Source organism: Apodemus sylvaticus, chromosome 11 (assembly GCF_947179515.1).
Source record: "Apodemus sylvaticus chromosome 11, mApoSyl1.1, whole genome shotgun sequence".
NCBI lineage: Eukaryota > Metazoa > Chordata > Mammalia > Rodentia > Muridae > Apodemus > Apodemus sylvaticus.
In genome coordinates this window covers 9739148-9764797 of record NC_067482.1, presented here as the reverse complement: position 1 = coordinate 9764797, position 25650 = coordinate 9739148, and the positions used below count along the sequence as shown (strand labels likewise).

The 25650-nt window shown below is 46.4% G+C and overlaps 1 protein-coding gene across 2 annotated transcripts in view; it reads right to left on the bottom strand.

Annotated features, from left to right (window-relative positions):
- The window catches only part of Tmem150c (transmembrane protein 150C), a 72570-nt gene extending 53034 nt beyond the window's left edge, over positions 1 to 19536 (bottom strand). The window contains exon 1 of one of the 2 annotated variants that reach the window (XM_052199494.1): positions 19256 to 19536. The gene's annotated coding sequence lies outside the window, so the exon portion shown is untranslated. Of the gene's footprint in view, positions 1 to 19100; positions 19210 to 19255 lie in introns of those variants that run through there. The other variant, XM_052199495.1, reaches the window with a different exon arrangement.
- Positions 19537 to 25650: the final 6114 nt, after the last annotated feature.

The window sequence follows — 25650 nt, the reverse complement described above, 5'->3', positions numbered from 1 at the left end:
ATACATATGTGTATATACACACATGTGCACACATATGCATACATGCACACATAGAGACCTGCATGCATATATGCATATACACACATGCATACACACATGTGTACACACATTCATACACACATGCATGTAACACACGAGATCTGCATATATATGTCTGTATACACATACACATGCACAGAGAGAGAGAGAGGAGGGGGAGAGAGAGATCTATACACACATGATCCTTAAAAACTTAGAGAAAAATGCCAATTATTACTGTCCTTAGGTTGGGTATTTCCAATGCTCCAGAAAGATCTGTCTTCTCAGTGTGTGACTTCCAGCTCCGGGGCACAGCCAGTCTCTTAATCAATTATAAGGGCCGTGGAGATGTTACCCAGTCAGTAGAATGTAAGTCAAGATAGCCCATCACTACCAACAAATCCAGCATGCTTTAGAGGAGGATTTTATCTGGAGCCTTCCCTCCTGGCCACAGGCACCAGGAAGCTGCTTTTGCTAAAAAGCATTGAGCCCACAAAGTAATGGGCGAGCCGGATGGAAGCCAGCGGGCAGGATGCAGGATGGAAGCCGGCATTCAGCCTTTCCTTTGTGTCTCTCTTCTTTTTCTGGGTCAGACTCTTACCCATTTCTGTCTGTCTAACTTTCTCCATCCTCTAAATGGCGAGACAGAAGAGGACTCACTGTCCTAAATGGCTGCCACTCTGGGTTCCAGGAAGGGCGGAACCTCAGAGAATGGGCGGAACCTCAGAGGATGGGCGGAACCTCAGAGGATGGGCGGAACTCAAAGGATGGGCACCCCGACCCCTTGAGAGAGCAGTTACACATGAGAACAGGGGGCACCCTAGAAGAGGAGAGGTCATCGTGCAGGAACCCGACTAGTCCCCTCAGGTGATGAAAGGCACTACCCACGAACACATTTATCAGACAGTCATCTCACAGGACCAAAGCTCCGGCTACAACAGATGCTCAGTTGCACATACATCTTGACCCCTGCTCCAATTTTTCTGCTAGTCAAGCCTAACGCTCAATACATTGAAAATTAACTGTGAGGGGCTGGAGAGATGGCTCAGCAGTTAAGAGCACTGACTGCTCTTTCAAAGGTCCTGAGTTCAAACCATGACCAACCAGTGTCCCAGCAACGACATGGTGGCTTACAACCATCCCTAAAGAGATCTGATGCCCTCTTCTGGTGTGTCTGAAGACAGCTACAGTGTATTTACATATAATAATAAATAAATCTTTTAAAAAAAGAAAATGAACTGAGGGGGTGTCCTCTGAACCCCGTTATCTGATCCTCTCTCCAGTTGCTTAGTTATTAAATCTCCTCTCTCTGCTTTCAGCATTACTCTTCTCTCTAATTCTTGGTACCCTGGAATGGGTGGCCAAGTCCAGCCACTTGGGGTAGCTGGAGCCAGAGCTTTTGCCCTAAGAATGGTTAAAGGAGAAGCAGGGAGAGGTGGCCCAGCAGTTACAGGTGCTGGCTGCTCTTTGAGGGAACTGGACACAGCACCCCTGCTGCTTAGCTCTCAACTGTATACAAGCCCGACTCCCATGGCATCTGTGAGTGCCTGCACTCACACGCACGCGCGCACGTGCACACACACACACACACACACACACGTATGTACACACACACACACGCACGCACACGCACACTGGCACGTATGTAAAAGTAAAACATCATTTATTGTTTTAGATGAGGAGAGGGTAGGCAGGAAACAGCTCTCTCCTTCCCAGGTATTCTTTCAGACATACGAATATTAATAGGTTCATTCTCTTGGAGATAAATGCAAGGTCTGTGGTCAGAAAAACCCTAGTAGATAAGGAATTAAAAGTTGTTTTAAGGGGGCAGATTTTACACACTACACAAGAGAATCTCCAGGCTGCTCATAACTCATTTTCAAATGTTGGCCTCCATGGCTGGCGCTGGCCTCTCAGGAAATGACAAAGATGTACAGGCAGCGTGAGCTAATGAGGATGCAGAAGATGGGATGATACCAGGGCCCTTATAGTGGCGGCTCGTGACAAAGCAGAAGATGGGCCGATACCGATACCAGGCAGGCGGGGGAGGGGAGACAGCTTAAAGTGGCAGCTCAGAACAGAACTGACAACAGGAAGTGCACTCAGCCTCAGCGAGCTGCTTTTCCTTCCTGTGGTAGACACATCTTGAGCTCCAATCTCCCCGGACCACTCCACCTGACTCAAGGAATCAAATGATTCTAGGCTAAGCATCTTCTAATCTGCTCTCACACCCCAGACCCATGTCACTCCCCCCCCCCCCCCCAGGAGAGCGATTCTGTACCCCTTGAATAAAAACTCTAAGGAACAAAGCCCTAGCATTAGATGCTCTGCCCCTCACCAGGGACCCATCCTGCCCCCCCAGGGTTTATCTTTTTATCCGTACTCTCTTATAGACAAACTTTCTCCTTGGTCCTCTTTCCACCCCTCCCCCAGCCTGCCCGCCCTGCTCCTTTCTTCTCTTTGACTCCTATAAATTATCCCAGAGTTCCATCCTGTGTCTATTTTAAATTTATTTCACTAATGAGACCTGTAGAGGTGACCCTGTGCGGCTCCACACACACCCTAGTGACAGATACAACATTAAGAATATGTGGACTAGCAGGCGTGGTGGGGCACGCCTTCAATCCCAGCACTTAGGAGGCAGAAGCAGCAGACTTCCGTGAGTTTAAGGCCAGACTGGTTTAAACTGGTCCATATAGTGAGCTCCAGGACATAGGAGGATATATAGTGAGGTCCACTCCTCACCCTGAAGAGGCAGACTGGGAATAGACAAGTGTCAATCTAAAGTCAACAGGCAACACCACTGTTAACTCACACGGCACGGAAATATCAGGCGTAACACCGGAAAGAAGTTAAAATTACTGGTTCCAGTGAAGGGCTTCTGTCAGCTGCACCTTCACCTTGTACCCGCGGGTTTAACGAAAAAGCTCAGTTTGACAAGAGAGCTGGGTAAATTGGTTGGATACAAATCAAACACTTAAAAGTCAATAGTTTTTCCTGTATATCAACAGTAGCAATCACAAGGTGTAATGGGGGGAAAAACAAATCCGTGTCACATGTGTCATATGGAGGGCAAACGCTGTTGAAGGACAGGGGAATCAGATAAAGGCAGCGAGGAGCTGCCCAGACCAAACGCTTCACCAGAGCATCTTTCTATTCGGGCCCGACATGTGCTGCCCCAGATCACAGCGCACGCGTCTCACAGCCCAGGTTCCTGGGCATCATCCCAGCTTAGGTAATGAGAAGAAAGGGAAGGAACATTTCCAAAAGTGTGTCTTGGGGCAGGTGAGACGGTAAGTCCCTATAATCACAGCAGCGCCGTGACTGAGGCAGAAAAAATGTGTTGGAAGCCAGCCCTGGGCTACAAAGCAATGATTTGTCCAAACAAGAAAAGAAAAGAGAAGAGAAGAGAAGAAGAGAAGAGAAGAGAAGAGAAGAGAAGAGAAGAGAAGGGAAAAGAAAAGCAACACAAAATCCTGAAAGGAAAAAAACAAAACAAAACAAAACCAAACAAACAAAAATGCACACCTACTGTGTGATGTTAGCACACCTACTGTGCAACGTTAGCAGGCTTAGGAGTTAAACTGCCCCAGCCTTCCTCACTCGGGTGTCATAAAAGCCCACGAGGCGGGGCTGCCCTCACACATGTCAAATACAAAGCGTATCATAAACTTTGGCAATAAAAATAATGTTGTCCTGCACAGAAACCAGCAAATCAACGGAACAGAAAACCACATGTTTCTCAACCACATGTCAGGCATGTGGTCGCAGCAAAGAGAACAGGAGTTAACGCAAGACAATAATTTAAAACCTGAACCTACAACCTGGCCAGGAAACTTGCGGTCATGCTTAGAGAGCTGCTGAGTAAGGAAGCAGTTCCTCTGTTTCTCTTTTTGGGATTTATTGTGTTTTTATGTGCATGAGTGTTTTGCCTGCAGATATGCACGGCCATTGTGTGCTCACGGTCTCATAGAGGTCAGGAGGGCGTCAGAGCCTTCGGAACTGGAGTTTCAGGTGGCCGTCAGCCTTCTGAACCAAACCTGGGTCCTGTGCCCTTAATCAGGGAGCCATCTCTCCAGCCCGCAGGAAGTGTTTTCTTAGATTCAAAGTATGGGAGGACATCACAAGTGGATACTGATGGTTTGGACCATATAAACTTTTGGAAACATTAAAAAGTAATCTGTGGTAATCTGTAATCTGTGAGAATTGTTATAAACAGCACGATGAGGGAGAGCGGCGGCAGCGGTGTGGCAGTGTGGCAGTGTGACAAGGGAACAACCACTGCACCAGGGCTAGGGACAAAGAGAGGCAACCAAGACTCATCGGAAAGGAAACAAACGTCTGCAGTTGTCTACAGGAAGTTTTGTTGAATGCAGCAAACTCTTCTCCCCTCTCCCACCCCCTCCTCTGTCCAAGAGGTAAAGATCATCTTAAAATAGATACTTAATGCTAAGAAGACTGTAGGTAAGTGGGGCAATCTATACCACTGATGACCAAGGACAGCCTCGGTCTAGCTTTTGGAAAATAAGTAGTTAATGGGATCAAGAGGCGTGAGTGAGAAATCTGTCCTCCGACACAAATTTATAGTAGCGCTGAATCTTGCAACCACCAAGAAGATATGTCTGTGTCTTAATCCCTCTTTCCTGTGAATGCAACTCTTTGAAAGCAGGGCCTTTGCAGAGGCAGGTGTTGACAACCTTGAAGTCATCATGGATTTACGGTGTGTAGCTGTTGTCCTTGTGAAGAGCGGGAAGGACACAGGCACACAGAGGACAGCCACAGACAGCAGTGCCGGCGCCACATGCCAAGGAGGCCAGAAGCTGGCAGAGGCAAGGTAGGCTCCTGGAATCTTTAGAGGGAGCCTGAACCCCTGAAGGCCAGCAACTTAAATTAGAATATTTGGCTTCCAGGGTGGTGAGAATAAGTCCCCTGCTGTTTTAAGCTGTGTGTAGCAATTCACCAAGGCCTCTGGAAACTAATAAAAGGGGTGGGAGGAAAAGTTTATACAAGTGTGAATGCAAACCTGCATTCATTGTAACAGTAAACAATCAGGAAAAACTTGAAGAAAACAAAAACAAAACCAGGGATCGAGGGGTTGACTCGATGGCTTAGAGGGTAAAGGTGTTTTCTGCTGAGTCCGAGGACCTGAGTTCCACTCTGGTGGAAGGAGATAGGCGACTTCTGCGAGCTGTCCTCTCAGTCTCTGACACGGCAAATAAGCAAAAATGTAATATAAACATTCTAAAAACTGAAAGGATTTAGTTGTAAGGAACCCAAAGTATATTATGCAACCATTAAACTATGCCTTGAAGAATAAACCATCTAAAGATTCTTATATAGACAGAAAATTCAGGACATAGAAGAATGTGTACAATGTGACCCCTAAAGGCAACTGCATGTAACATACATGTTTACTGTTCATATGAGCAACATGGGGAAAAACTGCAAATTGGATATAACACAGTATGTCAGCAAGACACTAAAATATGCCTGCCTCTTGCCCAAATGTTCAGGAAGCGAAGGCAGGAGGATTATCAGGGCTCAGAAGTTCAAAGCCAGCCTGGCAACACAGATTTAGTCTTGAAACAGCCTCCAGACCTAAAAGAGTTTATCGTGAGAAATATAGAGATATTATCGACATAGAGCATTCATGAGTCAAAGCTGAGGTCCATGGATGTGGAAAGACATTTAATAAAATAAAACATTTAATAAACATCTAGGGAAGCCCGTGGCAGGTGGGTTCTGTGATCTCCCCTCCTCCCTCTCTATCCACCAATATTATTCTTTGGTGTGAGAAGAGAGCTTTTGCCACGAGCAAAACTAGAGTAAATTAATACTACTGTGTTTACTAACGTTGCTCTGGGAAGAGATACAAATAAAGACATTCAGAACTGATAACAAAAACAGTGAGACCAGAGAATGAACTAAAATATCACAGAAGTTAATGAGCATTCATATACAGGGTTAGATAAAGCACAGACATGTGAATGCCTCAGAATCCTACAGCAAGAAAAAAAATTAATAAAGGAAATATACTAAATGTATAACAGCACCTCCCCTTCCACACCTGGGCCTATCTGCAGTGAGAATGGATGTGAGAAGACCCCACAACAGGTGGGACTCAGGAGACCTCCAGGAGATGGGTTTGGAACTGATGTTATCTCTGTCACTCCTCTGGAGCACCGTTTTTAAGACAAACCTACACAGGAAATCTCCGACTAAGCCACTTTTAAAATCTTTTTAAACCTCCTTGATAATCTTGAAAGTCAGTTCTATTAGGAGATTCACAACTAAGCCCCGCCATGTCCCCACCCGTTGTTTTAATTAGCATCGCATCACTGAGGAAGCTTTCCTTCACACACTATTGCTACCATTGTTGAGTTTGTTCCTCATTCCTAGCTCCCCTCGCTTCCACTAGGGAAAGGCAAACGTCTGCACAGCGTTATAGTCGTTTAAAAGAAACTCCACTGACACTTTCTAATTTACACATTGCAAGGCAAATATATTATACACTCATTTATCTAATGTAGCCTGTGTGTGCGTGCATGTGTGTGTGCGCGTGCACGCGTGCACATGTGTGTGTGTGTGTGTGTGTGTGTGTGAGAGAGAGAGAGAGTTCATGTATGTGCATGTGTGTGAGTGCGCATGTGTGCCTGTGCATGTGTGTGCGTGTGTGCGTGTGCGTGTGTGCGTGTGCGTGTGCGTGTGTGTGTGTGTGTGTGTGTGTGTGTGTGTGTGTGTGCATGCATGTGTGTGCATGCATGAGTGTGAGCAAGTCAGGGTGACCATGTGGAGGTCAGAGGACAACTTTTGGTAGTTGGTTCTCTCAGATCATTGGGTTTGGTGGCCTTTGGCTATTGAGTCTTTCCCCAGACCATTAAACTATATTTTTATAGTGACATAAAGATAAGTTGTTTTCTTGTTGTCTACTGTCTTTAACTGCCAAGTAAAAAATGTACGTACTTACTTTTTTTGATGTTTTAACACGAGTGTACATCGAGAGGCTAAATGAAGCTAATCAGCATACACAACACTTCAAGTACTACTGTTTCTGCTGAGAACACTTAAACCCCATCTTGTGGCAATATTGAATATCTATTATATTGTTAACACCTTGAGTTTGTCTTCCTTGAGTTGGGACACCTTGAATTTTAGCTGTCTGATTTTAGGCAATTTATATCATCATGGGACATTCCAATTCATTTATTTTTGAAGACTAGATTAATGAACCTACCTCACATATTTGCATGCGTATGCAGTCACATAATTTACCTAGCTCCGTGCTCGGCACACACCTAGAGCTTAGTAAGTGTGTGTGGCAAGCTTCTAGTTCTTTCTCTGTACAAAGCTTGCCTGCACAGTTAACCCTCATTTGGGGGGCAAACTCACATCACATGACCATTACCCCCAGTGGTCTCATGGCTGTGGGGTCAGCTGGACTTTCCTACAGGAGGACATGCTTCCTCCTCCTGGATGTCCACACAGCTCCTAAGATAAGTTACCCACCATGAGAGAACAGGAGGACAGAGGAGGAGGGAGAGAGGCATTTAATGATACATGCTCAGTGCACTCTGGCAGCGGAATTGGATTTCATTATTTGTTAAATTTAATGAAATCTCAGTATTTGAGAGATGTGTTAAATTGTCCCGGAAAGGTGAATGGCAGGACAAATCAGGCTAAATCAGCAAAGAGCCTGCAATAAACCGCAAATCACTGTCTACAGTCACTGAATTCCCACGAAATACGTCCATGCTCTCCATGTCCTGGCTCTTAATTTTGTGGTCCGGCTATAGGTTGATAGTGAAGAAATGTGTATACCCTGAACTGGGTAAAGTCTCATGTATTTAAAAGTACAGATATCTAGACATGTTTCTCATAACAATAACAGTAACAGCCTTTATTCTATATCACTATTTTAAAAAACATTCAGACAGATGACAATCTCTCTGTCTCTGTCTCTGTCTCTGTCTCTCTCTCTCTGTGTGTGTGTGTGTGTGTCTGTGTGATATACCTGCATACACTAACAAGCATTACTTTTCGTCAAAGCTGAAATCATTTCCTGTAAAATGTGGCATATTTATACATTGCAGCATTTCTCAGTTTTAAAGAGCTGGAGGCTCTCTCGCATGCTGTTAGCATAAGTAAACCTTCGGACATCACACTGAGTGCAACACCCCATCCACAAGTGGAGTGGGATGGACACACTTTGCCATCCTGGTGCCAGGAGGCTGGGACAGGAGGACTGGGAGTTCCAGGAGAGCCAGAAGGGGCTCCGCACATATTAACAGGTCTTCAGTATGAGGGGAAGGGCATTGGTGTGGTGAAGTGTCTAAGGTTGCTGAATCACACCAGAGGAAAGACAGAGACAGAGACAGAGAAACAGAGACACAGAGACAGAGGCACACAGACAGAATGACTGGAATTGATAAGTTGTTCAATCAATATAGAGTTTCAACTTTGCAAAACAAAGCGTTCTGGAAACAGGATGCATGGTAATGAAGATATTCCTAACACAGTTGGGTTGTAGATTTTAAAATGACCAAGGTGGTAAGCTTTATGTGTGTATTTTGTGCTATAACTAAACATTTAAACGGGGCTGGTGAGATGGCTTGTCAGGTTAGATGCTCAATACCAAGCTAGTCCCTGAGTCTGAGCCCGAGGGCTCACAGCTGGAGGATGACACTCTTCAAGTTGTCTTCTACCTTCTACACAAGGCCTGTGCTGTGCACCCCCAGGTCCCCAACACAAAATAGATAGATTTAATAAAAAATTTAAATAAACAAATAAAAACTTGTAAAGGAACTCACTTTTTTCAGTTATTTTGTGATGCTAGTATGTAGACTGCCAGTATTTCATCAACAATAGAGCACTCCATTGTAGAGATCTGCCCCATTTATTTAACAGCAGAAAAAAAAATTTGGGATGGACAAAATCTACAAATGTGCGACTAGTGGGGAGGTGTTCATTAAGAAGAAAGAGGTTCAAGGGCACGTGAGAGACAGGGGTGTCGGGAGAGCCGAGGTTCTGGCTCTGGAGTCGGGGGGCGGGGAGGGGAAGTTGTGATAGAGTTTTATTCTGTGATAAAGCCATGACCAAAGCTGCTCAGGGAACAAAGGGTTGACTTCATCTTCTATCTCTGAGGAAATCAGGGCAGGAGCTCCAGACGGGCCTGGAGGCAGGCCCTGAGGCAGAATCCACCCCTCATGGCTTGCTCAGGGCCACCTGCTAGGGGATGGCACCGACCACAGTGGGCTGGGCTCTCCCACACCAGTCAGTAATGATGAAAACGCCCTACAGACCAGCCTATGGGCCAGTCTTACAAAGTGATTTTCTCAATTGAGAGTCTCTCTTCTCAAATGACTGTAGCAGCTAGAGTCTACCATGTGTCAAACTGACAAGGGACCAATTGTGTTGGTTACTTTTAGACCAACTTTCTCTCTTGATTTTTTTCACTTTAAACATGATTCTCTGTGTTTTTTTTTTTTTTAATTATCGAAACAAGGGTTTTTTTTTCTGTTCATTTTTCTCTCATACATCCTGACTGAAGTTTCTCCCCACTCCACTCCTTCTAGTCTCCCCTCCCTCAGTGTCTACACCTCTCCTCTTCTCAGACTTACTCTTCTGTTTTCCTTTAGAAAAGAGCAGGCCTCCCAGGGATATCAACCAAATATGGTCTAAAAAAAGATGCAATCAGACTAGGTCCAAATCCTCATTTCAGGGCTGGGCAAGTCAACCTGTGGGGGAGCAGGCAAAGCAGAGACACTCCCATTTCCACTGCAAGGAGTCCCACAGAAACACCAAGGTGGCAGCTATAGCAGGCGCAGAGGACCTAGCACAGATCCAGGCAGGCTCGGTGACGGCTGCTTCGGTTTCTTTGAGCTGCTGTGAACCTGGCTTAGTGGATTCTGTGGGGCTTGCTCTCTCGGTGTCCTCCACACCCTCAGCTCCCCACAGTCCTCTACCCCCAATCTGATCAAATCAAACTGGTACTTGGACACTATGGGGGTATGTGAGCTCTCGTTGCCATGGCAACCCGGTAGGAAAATGGCCTAGATCTAACATCATAGATTTGTCAGAGTCTTCCTGATGAGGATAAGATGGGCTCCATTGGCCTTCCTGTGTTCATTTCTGGCCATTGGCCCAAGGCACACTCTGTGCTGCCCTGGGGGAATGCTACAGCACACAGGCTTCCTTGACTACCTGATGCCGCCGAACCAGCCAAACTTGATGAGACCACATGAGAGTTTTTTTAAAGTGTGGTGTCTGTAACGTGCCCCCCCCCCACGCGATTCCACTTAACTGTTTGAGGGTGCAACTCCCAGATGATTTCACCATGCCATCAGGCTGGGAACCTCTTGGGTTGCCTGCACAGCTGCATGCAGGTGGCGCTGTCCAAGGTAGCAACTCTTTAAGAATTTTATCAACTCACTATGTGCCCATGCCTAGCTCTCTGGACCATTCGACGGAAGGATGCACTACACAAAGCTGGTAAAATTTAAATTAGTCACAATTAGAGATCTAGCCCACAACACTCCTCGCAGTAGATATCATTAGTTTGGGGAGTCAAATATTCACAAAGCCAGCGGTCCAGCTCTTTGACAGCATAGAAGCAGTTCAGGCAATGTAAGAACAGAGTGGTTATATCCTGTAAAACTTTATAGTATTTTGCTGGCCTTTGCCATTAGATAGTCAAATGCCCTAAGATAAAACTAACTTGCACAATATAACTTCTAAACCCGGAGAGGGGCAATGATTTAATTGAGGGAAGGAGGGAAACATGGAATCGGAGACTGAAACTGAAGAGACTCTTGAGGTCTAGGCTGGGAGTCATGCTAAGACTGCCGGGCCATCAGTGTGTCAATAACGCATGTAAAATAGTCAGGGTCTGAAAGCCTAAAGAAGCCGCCTCCTTCTATGGTGACCATACTCCAAGAAACAAGTCATGTGACATCCAAAGGCTTTGTCTAGCTTTTAGACACCCTACTGGGAAACCATTGTCACCTAGAACAATTCTCTTCAATTTTTCATGTGGACAAAATGATTTAAAATCCTTGTTATTAATGAAAAACAATAATAGGGAGAGAAAGAATTATCCAGAGAGAACAGAGAAACAGCTTGGTCAGCGCTGTGCTTGGAGTACAAGCTGAGGACTTGGATTCAGCCATGTGAAAGCCAGGCATGCAGATCTGTACCTTCAGGGCTTGGAGAGCAGAGATCACAGGGTGTCTACAGCCTGCTCTCTAGCAGGACTAATCTAAAGGTGCGTGTTGGGTTCAGTGAGTGACCCTGTCTCAAAAAATGAAATGAAGAACAATTGAAGAAGACACTTGACATTAGTCCCTGGGCTTTACACGTTTGCATGCACACACACACTCTTGCATGCACACACATGCATGCATGCACACAGGCTTACATGCACACACACTTGCATGTAGACACATGCATGCACACACATGCAGTTGCATGCACACAGTCTTGCATGTATACACAATGCATGCATGCACACACTTACATACACATTTATGCACACACATGTATGCATGCACACACTCTTGCATGTGCACACATGCATGTATACACACACACATTTATGCACACACATGCATGCATGCATGCATGCATACACAATCATACATCTCACATTCTCCCACAAACAACTATTCTGAGCCAGGGGTTACACCTCAAGTGCTACTATTGGTAATAAGAAGCCACATTTCTGGACTCTGTTTACGGCTTTGCAAGCAGACTGTGGCTCCATTTAAGTGGCCTGATCTTTAAAAAAATCACAAGTTGTCCCTATTGGATCATAACTGGGTCTGCTCTGCAATCCAGTTAATGGAGAAATTTTCTCTTTAGTTCTACAAGCCTAGATATACAATCAAAATTATGGTATGAAATGGCAACCCACTCCCCTCCACGTAAATCAATTTTTATGCTACATATAAGCTGAAATTAAAAGGGAGAAATACCAATCAAAATGTCACAGGGAAGATAATCGCCTTTTAAAAGTCCAATTGCATTAGCCGCTAACGTTACAGGGATATAAATCTGATCCTTGCTCCGCTGTGCTGCCGTCGACAAGAATGGCAAATGTTAGATTTTTGACGTGGAGGGCATGTGGGAACACAGTCACACAAGCCTCTGTGTTTCTGTCTGAATCACTTGGTGAAACTGGGCCTAGACATTTTGTGATACACTTCTGCTAGGAACTCTAAGAGAGCTGCGTCACAGAGTCACATTTTAATAGACAAAGACTTCTAAACTCACACAAAACCAATTCTTCTGCTTGCTATGTTTAACAGTGATATCCCCATTTTACTTCTTTATTTCACACGTGTAAGTGTTTTGTCCACATGTACCCCTTGCTTGTGCCTGTTATGCAGAGGTCAGAAGAGGATGTCAGAACCCAAACTGGAGTTACAGAGGTCGTGAGCCACCATGTGGGTGCTGGGACTCAAACCCTGGTCCTCTGAAGAACAACAAGTGCTCTAACCTGCGAAGCCATCTCTCCAGCCCAGCACCACCATTTCTCTACTATCTTATTCACTTATGAGCTGACAGAAGAAAGACAGTTTGAAGACTCTGATTGACAAGGACAGGCCCTACAGAGGCTAACACCCATTGTAGCTACAAAAAGCTGATTTTAACTTATGTGTTAGAACTTCCAAGTAATGCCATCTAAAAACTAACTCACTAACAAATATGAAAAAAAAACCCAGAACAAATCTAATTAAAATGGTTAATTTTGCCATGTGCTTGCGGTTTCAGCATGTAAAAAGAGGGTCTAGAATTCTGGGCTCAAGGGAAACAGGGGAGGGTGGATCTGAGAGGAATGGATGGAGGGAAAGCTACAGTCGAGATATAGTGTATGAGAGATGAATAATATGTACACACATACATGCATATGTATGTATGTATACATATCTACACATACATGCACATGTATGTATGTATACATACATATCTACACATACATGCATATGTATGTATACATATCCATACACACATGCATATATATGCATGTATACATATCCACACATACATGCATACATGTATGTATATATCCACACATACATGCATATATGTATGTATACATATCCACATACCTGCACTCATACTCGTATATACATGCACATATATTTCAAAGCTACCCTGGACTACATGAGACCTTTTGAAAAACACACAAAATGCTTTATTAAAAAATAATATTTGATGCAGGGTTGCAAAGAGGGCTCAGTCTCCCACACCTTTAATGAAAAGTAGGCTGTATTTCTAACTCTGCCTGGAGACATTTATATCTGCAGTCAGTTGATTATCACAATCACTCATTATGAACGCTTCGGTGTGAGACAAGGCCAGTCAACAACAGGCCAGTTTCCTCTGCTGCCACAGCTCGGCATGATCACCCCCTCAGCACTGTCCACACGGCTTTCAGTTCTTCCAAAGATACTTCTTCAAGCCTCTCTCTATCCCATAGGCAAAGTCTATCACTGCCACAGAGACAGACCATTCCAGAGCCTTGAACAAAGTCATCACTGCCACAGAGACGGACCATTCCAGAGCCTTGAACAAAGTCTGAATACTTTATAGATTTTTTTTAGTATGTTACGTGCAGCCTCTGGACTTTTAACAGAAGGAAACCGGGTGTGACAGCATGCATAGGCCTCTCCTACCCGGCAGGGTCTCTGGATAAGTGATCACTTGTATTTAACCTGCTCTTTAACGAAAACTGGAATCTGCTTCTAGATTACAGTGAGGGTGGGGGAGGCTTTCCATTTTCAACTTTAAGACCTCCCAGGACACTGAATTTTATTTATGTACTTACTTATATTAAACATTTTTTTTTCCAGCTGTGGTGCTAGGGGTAAATGCAGGACCTCTCCAACACTGGGTTAGCCTCTACCACTGGGCTAGCCTCCATTCGCTGAGTTAGGAAATGTGAAGAGGCATTCACAGGTAAGAAGTGATTTTGAAAAGAAAAGGCAGGTGATTTTATGCAGTGGGGGATGGGGGGAAGATGAACACTTGTGAACTTGTGAACTCCTTTGCTCGCTGCAAACCAGAATGCAGAAGTTAGGGCCACCTGCAGTCGGGCCCCAGGATGCTCAGGTCCTTTAGGTACCATGCTACCTCACAAAGGGCATTAGCCTCAGAGCGCACCGGCAGCAGCGAGGTCTCTGCAGCCTACAACTGTGGCGACTCCCCGCTCACCCTCAGGCTCTGTCCCATGCAGAAAATCCGTGCTGTCGGCTTACGCCTGCACAAGCGCATTGGTGCGTCGTATCTACGAGCGCCACAGGTCTGCAGATGCCCATCTCCGTCAAATGAGATGTAGGTGCTGTGGGGGACAGAACTCTCCCCATCAAGGGAAAACCAGGACAACTCATATGGTGGGCACTTGGTGTGGAGTAATGGTTAGACACTAGTTATTGCTAGAGATGTCTCCTGTCAGTGTTTCCTCAGAGGGGTCCTGAGAGGGTCTTTTGCAGGCAGGACTACAAATCTGAACCAGGACACACACACCTACACCACAATGACTGCAGGCAATGAACATATGAGCACAGATGAACTAGGCTGTGTAGTAAAGATTTAAACCCAGAGGTCCCACGTCTCTGGCACTTCAACTGCTTCTGCCTGCCTCCTTGCGGCCCAGTCATTATTATGATACACAGAGGAAAGAAAACTTTTCATCGAGGACGATGCACAGATAGTTTTATGGTTCTGTTTAAGACCCAAGACAAGCAGTTTGAAAAACACCATGATGTATGAGAATACTAACAACTTTTTTAAAAAAATTAAAGCTAAATAGACATGTTACTTTATTTAGGAGGGTACTGGAATTATGTGGAGCATTCATTAATTTATTTAAGCATCTCCAGCACCTAATGGGATAATTCCGAGAAAGTGGCCTATCTAGACTGTTAATACGTTCAAGGCACAAATACCTTAGGGTTATTTTAACCTAACTCTAATAATCTCAACATACTCAATAATTTCTAAATAATTGACTGAAGGGTACTGACTTCCCAGAGACTGGGAACCTTGAGAAACTTCAGTTCTTCCCTGCAGAGAGGATCTTAGGCCTCTGGGCTGGGCAAGGGTCACTCATTCAAGAAAGGTGAGAGGCAATATCTTGTGACATCTAATTAAAAATGTGCTGTCTCCAGCATCCAAGTAACGGTTTTAAGCAAAGCCAAGTTAGTCTAAAAATGGAAGCTATCCAGTAGACACTTACTCAAATCCCACTTCCCTGGAAAGGATAGTAGGCGGTATGTTAAGCGAATTTGGTAAACCCTACAGGCGGTGTGGAGCAGTGGAGGGGGCAGGGTGTCTAGCTCGAAGCTCCAGAGATGGGGACAGGGACAGAAAGGGATGTAGAGCGAAGACTTGAGCCCTCAGCTTTCCCGGGGGGCAGCTACGTGCCATTTGTCTCAGCGCTGACAGTATGAGAGGAAGGACACAGGCAGGCACAGCCGTAATCCTTCCTCCTTTCTCCAAAAATCTCCTCCGTGGCTTGAAAACTTACCAGAGTGCAAAGGCCAACTTAGAACGAATAATGCGAATAATGTGATGCACTGTGCATTAGAGCACATAACGCTCCTTTGGGAGCCCCCACCCAAACACACTTCCCAACGACGTGGACCGGTGACTACGTTTGTGAGCAGCAGAGCCAGAGAGCTAAAAAGCCAACTCTTTTTAGAGTAGACAAGAACTCTAGCATAAATGCAAGTGTTTTGCTATAAAACACGATTCCCGAGTTAAATCTTAATTCCTGGCAGCGTAATGCAAATTCCTACTTCTTCCCAATTAAAGGATAATGGCCATCAGATGCATCCGTATCAGGAATGAGTGGTAGAAGCTCAGAGATGCATCGCCCAACATGGTAGCCACTATCTCTATGTGGCAATTTAAGTTAATTAAAGTTAAATAAAATTTAAAATCTGTTCCACAGTGGTACTGGCCACATTTCAACAGCCTCATGTTATGGTTTATGGCTATCATATAAGACAGATTTATATCCATCAGTGTAGAAAGTTATACTTGGTAGTACTGAGCTACAAGAGTATATATATATATATATATATATATATATATATATATATATATATATATTACACACACACACACACATATATATAATATATATATACCACACATGCACATACACACACACACATATATGGAAACTTTATTTCTTACTTGGTGGAAGAGCTCCCTTCATTCCTTGCCTACCCTAGCAGAGCTGGCTTGATTGGGAGTGACATGGGACTGGGTGTGTCAGTGAGTACCAAAGCTTCTTATCATCTCCCATCATTCCAACTGTGCTGTCTGAAGTCCCTCTCAGTTAAGTATTTCCACTCTGGGATAGGAGAGGCTCAGCCTCTAAATTGCTGGGCATGTAAACATTAGGACCTGTGTTTGGACCCTTCGTTACCCATGCTAAACGCCGAGCAGGGTGTTGGGTGCTTATCACCCCAGCCTTTGGCAGGGAAGGTAGATCTCTTGAAATTCAGGGGCCAGTCAGCCTGACTGAATCAAGGAATTTCAAGTTTGGTGAGAGGCCCTATCTCAACAAAATAAAGGTGGAGAGAGATGAAGGAAAGACCTGTAGTGTTGCCCTTGGGCCTCCACACAGGCCTGCGTGTGCACACCACACCTGTACACCACACTCATACATACCCGACATATGCAATGCATAGTAATGATAGTGAGCGGGGCCTGGCGAGGCCAACCTCACGACTGCCAAGCCCTGAGTCTGATACTATAGGTTCCTTCAGGAACAGGAAGACTGGCAGATAACATGTTATCTTCTTGGTGTCCTTTGACTTAAATGGCCCCTAAAATGAACCGGAAGGGCCAGATCACAGTGATACAAAGGACTAAGACTGCGGGGCCAGCTCCCCTCCCCTCCCTCAGGTCTCCAGACTGCCTGTCCGTCTGACCATGGATCACAGAGGGGCGGGACACAGGGAAACCGAGACACAGCCAAAAGCAATGCAACCGAACACAGAATTCCCACAAGGTGACTATGAGCAAGGGGACAAAGGCTGTGACAAAGGCCAACAGACAGCCTTGCTGTGTTCACTGAAAAAAAACCCGACGACCCTCTGAAGCGAGCTACCTCCTTCTCAAAGCACTGGATAAGAAACACGGATTAAGAAATTGCTATCAAGATATTATAATGCAAATTTAAACAAACCAAACAGACTTTATTCAGCTAACCTGCAGATTACAATAAGTGTGAATTTTTTTCAAACCGTATATGTTTGACCAATGTCATAACATCTGCCAATTATTACTAGTGCTAGCAAAACTTCCTTACTCTCTCATGTACTATATCCAGTTTGTCAGTTTCCAACTTGGAAGGCTTGCAAAACATTTAAGTAATTTGTACAACAAGGGCAAACCATTAAAATTCCCATGCTTATGCCAAGAAAATTAAATTCACACTTCTAGATTGTTAAGAGATGACAGTTGCAGGGTGTGGTGGTGTAGGCCTTTAATCCCAGTACTTAGAGGCAGAGGCAGGTAGATCTCTGTGGATCCCAGGCCAGCCTGGGCTATATAGTATGTTCCAGGCCCAGCCTGGGCTATATAGTACGTTCCAGGCCAGCCTGGGCTATATAGTATGTTCCAGGCCAGCCTGGGCTATATAGTATGTTCCAGGCCAGCCTGGGCTATATAGTACGTTCCAGGCCAGCCTGGGCTATATAGTATGTTCCAGGCCAGCCTGGGCTATATAGTATGTTCCAGGCTAGCCTGGGCTATATAGTACGTTCCAGGCCAGCCTGGGCTACATAATAGAGAGACCTTGTCTCAGGTGGGTCAGTAGAGGGGTGGGTGGAGAAGGAGGTAGGGAGGGAGACAGAGATGGGGGTAGGGCAGAGGGAGAGGGAGGGAGGCAGAGGGGCTTGGTTACTTTGGAAGCAGCTATGGTTACTTTAGAAGCAGGGTTCTCTCCACAACTGTAAGAAAAAGTTAGGTATCTGATGCAAGTTGAGATTGTAAAATTATTCACTTTGCATCTACTACATGTATGCGCCTAACGGTCTACCCTCAACATGGGAAATTATATGTGGGTCAACTTACTAACTGCTACCAAGAACTTCCTTCATGAATTCATTTTTATTAACTGCAGCCCCTGAATGGAGTTACAGTCGTGCATTATTAAAATCTGTCTTCGATTCAAGCAGAGAATTGAAGAAGCAGAAACTAATAATTGCCTTTTCGACTGTGTTACTGTAATAGATCTAAGAAGTGCTTTATTCTTTCTCGCTTTTTAACACGTCAGTGCAGCTCGGTTCCCTATCAGGATCATGTATGTAGGAGGTCAGCCTGTGATCGCCCAGGGGGGTTGGCTGGCTTCCATTTACCCAGGCTCTGTTCTCACGTTGGCAATCACCACCCTGGCTCAGCCCTGAAAGACATGGTCAGAATAACCCGCGACCAAAAGACAAGCAAAGTGCTTAGGGTATAATAAAGTGCAGTGTGGGTTAGGGGTGGACCGAGAGGGATGAATGGGTGGGGGGAAGGAACGTAAATTTCAACTGGGAAACCCCTTAGTCCCTCGTTGATTCATTTAAGGAGGGGGAAAACCACTCGGCGAAAGCTCTCTCCATAACCCAAGGCTGTCGACTTTTGAAAATTATTATGACCGTGCATAACCAGAGCGTCCTGTGCACTGCGACCCGTAACCCCCCCCCCTCCCGCCCCCTCTCCCGGCCCGGTTCAGCCCGAAACCCTGGATTCTTCCCAGGAACGCGCGCCCAGCAGGGCGGGCGCGGGGCTGCGCGCAGGGCACCGCAAGTTAGCGCCGGGGGCGGGCGGACTCGGCTCCGGCGCTCCTCCCCGATCCCACCCGCGGCGGTGGGACACCTGTCACCGGGCGGGGAGGGGTGGGGGCCGCAGGCGACACTGCGGCGGCAGGGAGCGGGACGGGCGCGCCGCGGAGCCGCACCGCCCGCCTCGGGCTCCGGAGCACGCGCCCGGGGCTGGGGAGGGGTCCCCGCGGGGTCCGGAGCAGGGCGAGCAGGGCGAGCCTGGCATCCGGTGCCAGGGGCGGAGGAGGGCGCCGCGCCTACCTGCTCCGGGCGGCGGCTTGCGGGCCGTGACCTGCGGCGGCAGCGGCGGCGGCGGCGGCGGTGGCAGTCGCGGTGGGGAGGGCGCTTCCTTCAGGAAGGGGTGGGATCTGCCCGCCCGCCCCCTCCCGCCGCAGCGCGGTCCGTCCCCGACTTACTCCGGGGTCCCGGTTGCGGGGCTTCGGGTGGACGGCGGAGTGCAGAGGTCCCGGTTTGCACCTCTCCCAGTCCCCGGGTCCCTCACAGCCACCCGGAGCTGCGGCTGCGGGCGGACGGTCCAATCGCCTCCTTCCTAAGCCAAGGTGGACGCGTTTGCCTGGCGCTCCTCACCCAACAAAAGGCAGGACGGAATCCGGGATCCTCCGCCTGCTGGTTATTTATTCCTGACCTGTTGTAACCTTCTTACCGGCTTCCTTCTGTCCACACACCTAGGGCTTTGCACATAGCAGCTAAAATTCATTTCAGGCCCACTCGCCCAGTAGTTCTCCGCCACCCGCCGCCCTCCGTGGTTTTCTTTCATCTTACTGAACAGACACGGGGCTAACTTCTGACCCTGATAATGGACCGAGGGCTTCAAGGCCGCTCTCTTACAGCCAACTTGCTTATATCCCTTGTGTGTGTGTGTGTGTGTGTGTGTGTGTGTCTGTGTGTGTGTGTGTGGTCATAAAACACTATTCAGCATTTTAGTAGCACACACCCCCCCCAGCCCAACTTTTGTCACCGCACTGACCCCTAAGCAGCACAGCTCAGGGTCATATTAATCTTAGATTCTTGATTAACTTACTTGACTGGGTCGCCTGGATCAATCCACCACACCCATCTATTTAAAACGGTTGTCTCCCAAAGCACAAGTTTCTAAGCTCCCTCCTCAATCCAACCTGTACAAAATCTCTGCCACCGGCTTCTAGAATGCTCTGTTCTCCACGGCGCTTGTCATTCTCCACGCATGCGTTGATTTCTGGCCACTGTTTTGTTCTGACTACTGGACTGTTCGATTCTTGAGGTCTTACGGCTTTCTGTTTCCAATATATTAGGGAATGGGACTATTATTTATTCAGTTAATTCAGAAGTTAATTCTGGTATAGAATCCCCTGAAATCACACACTGAATGGTGAGGAACTTTTTTTGAAGAGAGGTAACTGTGTTTTTTGTTGTTTTGTTTTGTTTTTTGGTTTTTTTTTTTTTTTTTTTCAGATTCTCCAGGTGGCCTTCGAGGCCCCCAAAGTTAAAAATTGCTCGAGGCCCAGCATGAACCCTGTGAATCCGGGTCTGGTGATTACACTCCTACTCCTGTCCCCTTCCTGGGATGCCCTGCATTTGGACCAGGAGTGAATCAGGTATGCGCAGGGTGGGGCTGCAGTGTCACTGATCCTTGCTGTGCTATAAGTTATGAACAGGCTGCCACTGGGAGTTTGGGGCCTGGGGTAGGAGACGTTATTAAAACGCCGATGAGTACATTTTTATGACGACCTGACCGAGACAGGAGGGGACAGAGCAAGCTGGCCCTGGGAGAGTGGCTTCTCCGATTCAGCCTCCCAAGCCGGAGATTCCAGGTGCACTCTCCCTGATCTACTTCTGCCGCTCACTTCTGTCTAAGTTGACTGGAAGAGACCTCTAGCTAGACATTTTTCTTGATTCATTCTTTTAAAGGACATTTATTTTTAATTACGTGTCTTTCAGAGTGACTGTGAGCGTGAGTGCAGCTTCTCTTCTTTGGAGAAGCCAGGAGGTATCCATAACCCCCTCCCCACCCCGCCCTGCCCCCCACCGTAACTGGAGGCACAGATGGTTGTGCTGGGTGCTGGGGACTGAACCTGGGTCCTGGGGACTGAACCTGGGTCCTTTCCTAGAACAGTGCACGCCCTTAACGGTTGAGCCTTCTCTCCTGCTCCTCTAGTTTTATTCATCTGTGTGTCTGCACATGTGCATGGGTGCATGTGTGGATGCGTGCATGCGTGTGATGGGGTGAGGGTGCTGGGGGTTGAACCTAGGGCTCGGTGCCTGCTAGGCAGATGCTCTACCACTGAGCTACATTCAAACTCCTATTTTAGATCTTCTAGATCCAGCCAAAGATTTCGTGGTTCCTCTTAACTTGCATATGAGACCAGTGGAACTTAAAAAGAAGCACAAAAGCCCATCCTAGCTCCCTGGAGTCAGTGTGTGTGTGTTGGGAGCTTGGAGTGGGGGTGTGTTTTGTGTGTATGTGTGTGTGTGTGTGTGGGTGTAGTGGTGGTATGTGTTTCATGTGTGTGTGTTTCGTGTGTGTGTGTGTGTGTGTGTGTGTGTGTGTGTGTGTGTGTGTGTGAGAGAGAGAGAGAGAGAGAGAGAGACAAAGTCTCATGTAGCCTCAGCTGAACTAGAGCTCACCGTGCACTATAGCAAGGCTGGCCTTGCACCCTGCCTGCAGTTTTGAGTGGTAGGATATCATGGGCAGCTTTGCTTTGTCTTCTGAAGAGGGTTCATGTCATGGTCAATACTGATTGTCAGTCCAAAGGATCTAGACTTACCTATGAGACCAGCCAACCTCTCTGGGCATGCCTGTGAGAGATTTTCTAGGGCAGCCTCCAGGAATATCTGTAGGGATTCTTTAGATTAAGTTAGTTGAACGTTGGTGGCTCCAGTTCCCGAACTGAATGAAAGCCGGGTGTCACATCCATCTCTCTCTACTTCCTGACTCCAGATGCAATGTGCCGTCTACCTCAGGTTTCTGCTGACACAACTTCTCACCGTCATGGCCTCGACCCTGGAACTGTGAGGCCAAGTAAATCCTTTCTTCCTTAAGTTGCTTTGCAGGTTTCTGTTTTGTTTTGTTTGCGATAAGGAGAAAGCTAACACGACCCTGTTGTATGGTTGTGGGTCACCAACAGGCTGAAGTAAGGATTCTGAATTGCACTTGGTAAAGCAGTGAGTTTCTAAGGGCTTCCTTACAGAGCATGGATGAGGAACTACCTCCAGGAGCCAGAATCACTCAAAGATAGTTGCATCCTTTAAAAAAAAAAAAAATCCACTCCAGTGTGGTCAACACAAACACTCTGCTCTGACAGAGGCAGGAAGGGCTCCAGGCTGTGATGGGCACCAGCGGCCAGAAATGGAGGCTGGAAACCTCTGGGTATAGCCCCACTTCCTCAGTTTACCTCTCCCATACCCATGCAATACCCCTCAAAGGGGAAGAGCGGACTGAGATGAGGACTTAACTGAGAACCCTTCTCGGTTTGGTGAACTTTCCTCTGATTGGTCTCTATTTTCACCTATTTTGCAGAAGGCCAGTTAGGACCTTGTGAACTTATTAAAAAAACAAAACAAAACAAAAAAGAAAACCCCTAGGCCTACTCTCTTCAATGGCAATCACTTTCTCTTTTTAAATAAATTTTATTATAAGAGAACTTACAAATAAACAAAAAGACTTCTCACCAAAATTAACCAGACACCAAGTCTATGCAACCTAATGAATTTATATAGGTCTAGAATAGGCATTCAAAGTGCAAGCCATATAGCGTCACATTACATTTTACATTTTCAGGATTAAATATATTTTCTGCAGGTGTCTGAGGAGCGAACATGGGCAATGGGCACAAGCCATGAAAGGGGATTTATAACTAACTGTGCTTTTAGTTCTAGCTCTGTCAGGGAGTTTTTGGCGTTGGTGGTGAACTTTCCCAGACTCCTTGCTGCTGCCGTGAACCATCTAGAGCTTTCTCTTTCTCTTTGATTAATAAATCTGTATTCTGCTCACTTCTCTGTTCCTTGTTCTTATAGGTCAGGAGACAAGAAGTATGCAGAGAGGAAAATCTGCAGCAGTTCCCAGGACAGAGGGTGGACGTCTTGCCCCGCCCCGTCATTATTGATACTTGTTATTACTTGTATAAGGAGGGCATAGGAATTGAGTTATAGCTTTCTGAGATGTGTAAGTTTTGTTTACTTTCTGACACACAAGCTTCCCTCTCTCTCCAGGAGTAGGAAATCATTACCCAGCAGGCACACACTAGCTTTGGAGGCAGGCCCCGGCTTGCAATCCACTTATCCCGGCTTTCCTGTATCCGAGGTCAAAAGCACATGCTGTATATGTGTGCCACCATGCCAGGTTTGTGATGTTTAGATTTATTTTATGTTATGTGTACGAGTGCTTTGCCTGTATGCATGTACATATACCACATGCATGTCTGGTGTTCAAGGAATCCAGAAGAGGGTGTTGGAGCCCCTGGAACTGGAGATGTAGATGACTGTGAGCCGTTATGTGGGTGCTGGAAACCAACCCCCCCACCCCCCCCACCCCCCCCTCACCCCCGTCCTCTACAAAAGCAGCGAGTGCTCCTAACACCAGCCACCTCTCCAGCCCCAGGATATTTTGATGAAGAACCAGATATGGTTTTTGCTGTGGTTGTGAGAGTCATAGACTTTTGGGGGGAAGTTCCAGTTTGTAAGAGTTCCCTCCCAGGCTCTCTGCAGAAGAGTTGACAAAGCTTGCTCTGCGCATGCTTGTGGGTTCACTTAGAGCCCCGCCCACTTTTGCTTTAGAAGCGGACCTGAGTTTATGAAGATGGCAGGCTCAGTCCCAATTGCCGGCAGTACTCCATCATTGCCACCTTTGTCTTCAAAATGTCCATACAGATCAACCCAGAGAGTGAAGTGAATCACAGGCCTGACAGTGATATTGACAGTGTAGATGAATATGTTAAAACGCTGGCTATAGCGAACTCCTAGCAGATTCATTATCACTTATCGGACTTTCTTCTGTGTTTCACAGTTCAGGAGAGCCAGAGACAAAATATACACTTGACTGTGCTTTTATCTGTTTTAAACTGAGAGCCCACTCATTAAAATCTGTTGTCTGTTATGCACCCGGAATGGCCATATACATTAAATCTGTATATGACTAAGTCAGGGCATGGTAGCCCATACTAAAAGCACTATTCATAAGGCAAAATAGGGGGGATTGCAAGTTCAAGGCCAGCCTGGGCTCCATAGTAAGATTCTATCTCAAGAAAAATAAATAAATAAAAATATTCGAGAAGGGGGCAACATTTGGTATGTAAATAAATAAAATATTAATTAAAAAAACATTAACTTCCCAGATCTGGTTATGTTTTAGTGCATGTGAGATTCATCTTGTGCTTTCAAATGACTTATGGATGGAGTTCTAAAACACTTCATGCTGTAGGGAAAGAGCCAAGGGCGGAGTTACAGACCAAGGTGGCAGGAAGGTGGCAGGAGGGTGTCAGGAGGGTGTCAGGAAGGTGGCAGGAGGGTGTCAGGAGGGTGTCAGGAGGGTGGCAGGAAGGTGTCAGGAAGGTGTCAGGAGGGTGTCAGGAAGGTGTCAGGAAGGTGGCAGGAAGGTAGCTGTAGGCCGATTTGTGGTATACGCAGCCACAGACTTTATCAGGGAGGATGGGGACATCATCCTACAGGGCCACGACAAGACATTGTGATTTGGGCACCGTCTTGCTCCATAGTTCTGCCGCCTGGCCTCTGCTGACCTGCACAGGGTTCACGAGACTGAGCAAGGCAGCCGGCTTTTCTGATATAAGCGAATTCTAATGCACACCATGACAGAGCCCTGAGAACTAAACCGAAGCTCCACTCTTGTGCATTTACTTTCTCCGGGGCAGCCGGTTTGTTATCGTTTATGACTCAAATCACTTCCCTTATTTATTTGAAACATCAGACTTGAACAGCTCATAAATAACATTTCTGGAGATTCTGGCAATCCTTGCTGTTGGTGAAATTGCAATGAAATCCCATTATGATAAAAACCCCTGCAAAATGAAATTATTGTTAGCTCTCATCCGACAACCGGAAACCGGAAACCCGGAAACTGCACAAAGTTTATAGAAATGACATTTGATCTACCTGCTAAGGAACCCCTTAGCTGGCTAGGATGACACACACTTGTAATTGTAGCACCTGGGAAGCTGAGGCAGGAGGATTGCCTGCATTGTGAGGCTAACCTGGTCTACATGTTGTGACTTAAGATAGCCAGGTACTCTGTCTTAAAGGAGGACCCTGTACCACCCACAGCAGCCAAAACAAGGACAACAAGAAAAAGAAAAGAAAGAAAGAAAAGAAAAATTAAATGGAAGGAAGGAAGGAAGGAAGGAAGGAAGGAAGGAAGGAACGCAAAACTTGGAAGTTGTGATTGGGAGAGAGTGGGGATACTCTGGTACTGAGATGTTAAGTGGATGTTTCCTGTATGCTTGGTGTACCCCCATTCTTCAGAGGTCCCCCTCCCTGATAATAGTTGTCAGCACTCTAACCAAACGGGGTGCTATACATCACCAGGGAGGGTTTGTAAGAACCGCAGGAGCTGTGCGGTGTCTCAGTTACCTTATATATAGGTGCTGGCAGGGCTGCTGGGCGTCAGGGAAGGTTTCTGTAGACATGGTTCTGAGGGGCGCCTCCTTTGCTCCCACAGCAGGGAAGCCAGGCAGCTGTCCTTCCCCTAGTAGGAGACTTCAGACAGACTTCTCACTCAGCACAGTGTGTGCTCCTTTTACCTTATCTCGAACGCCGTGTACAGACTATGGTGTGGCTCAGGTCTGAGAGACCAGAACTGACC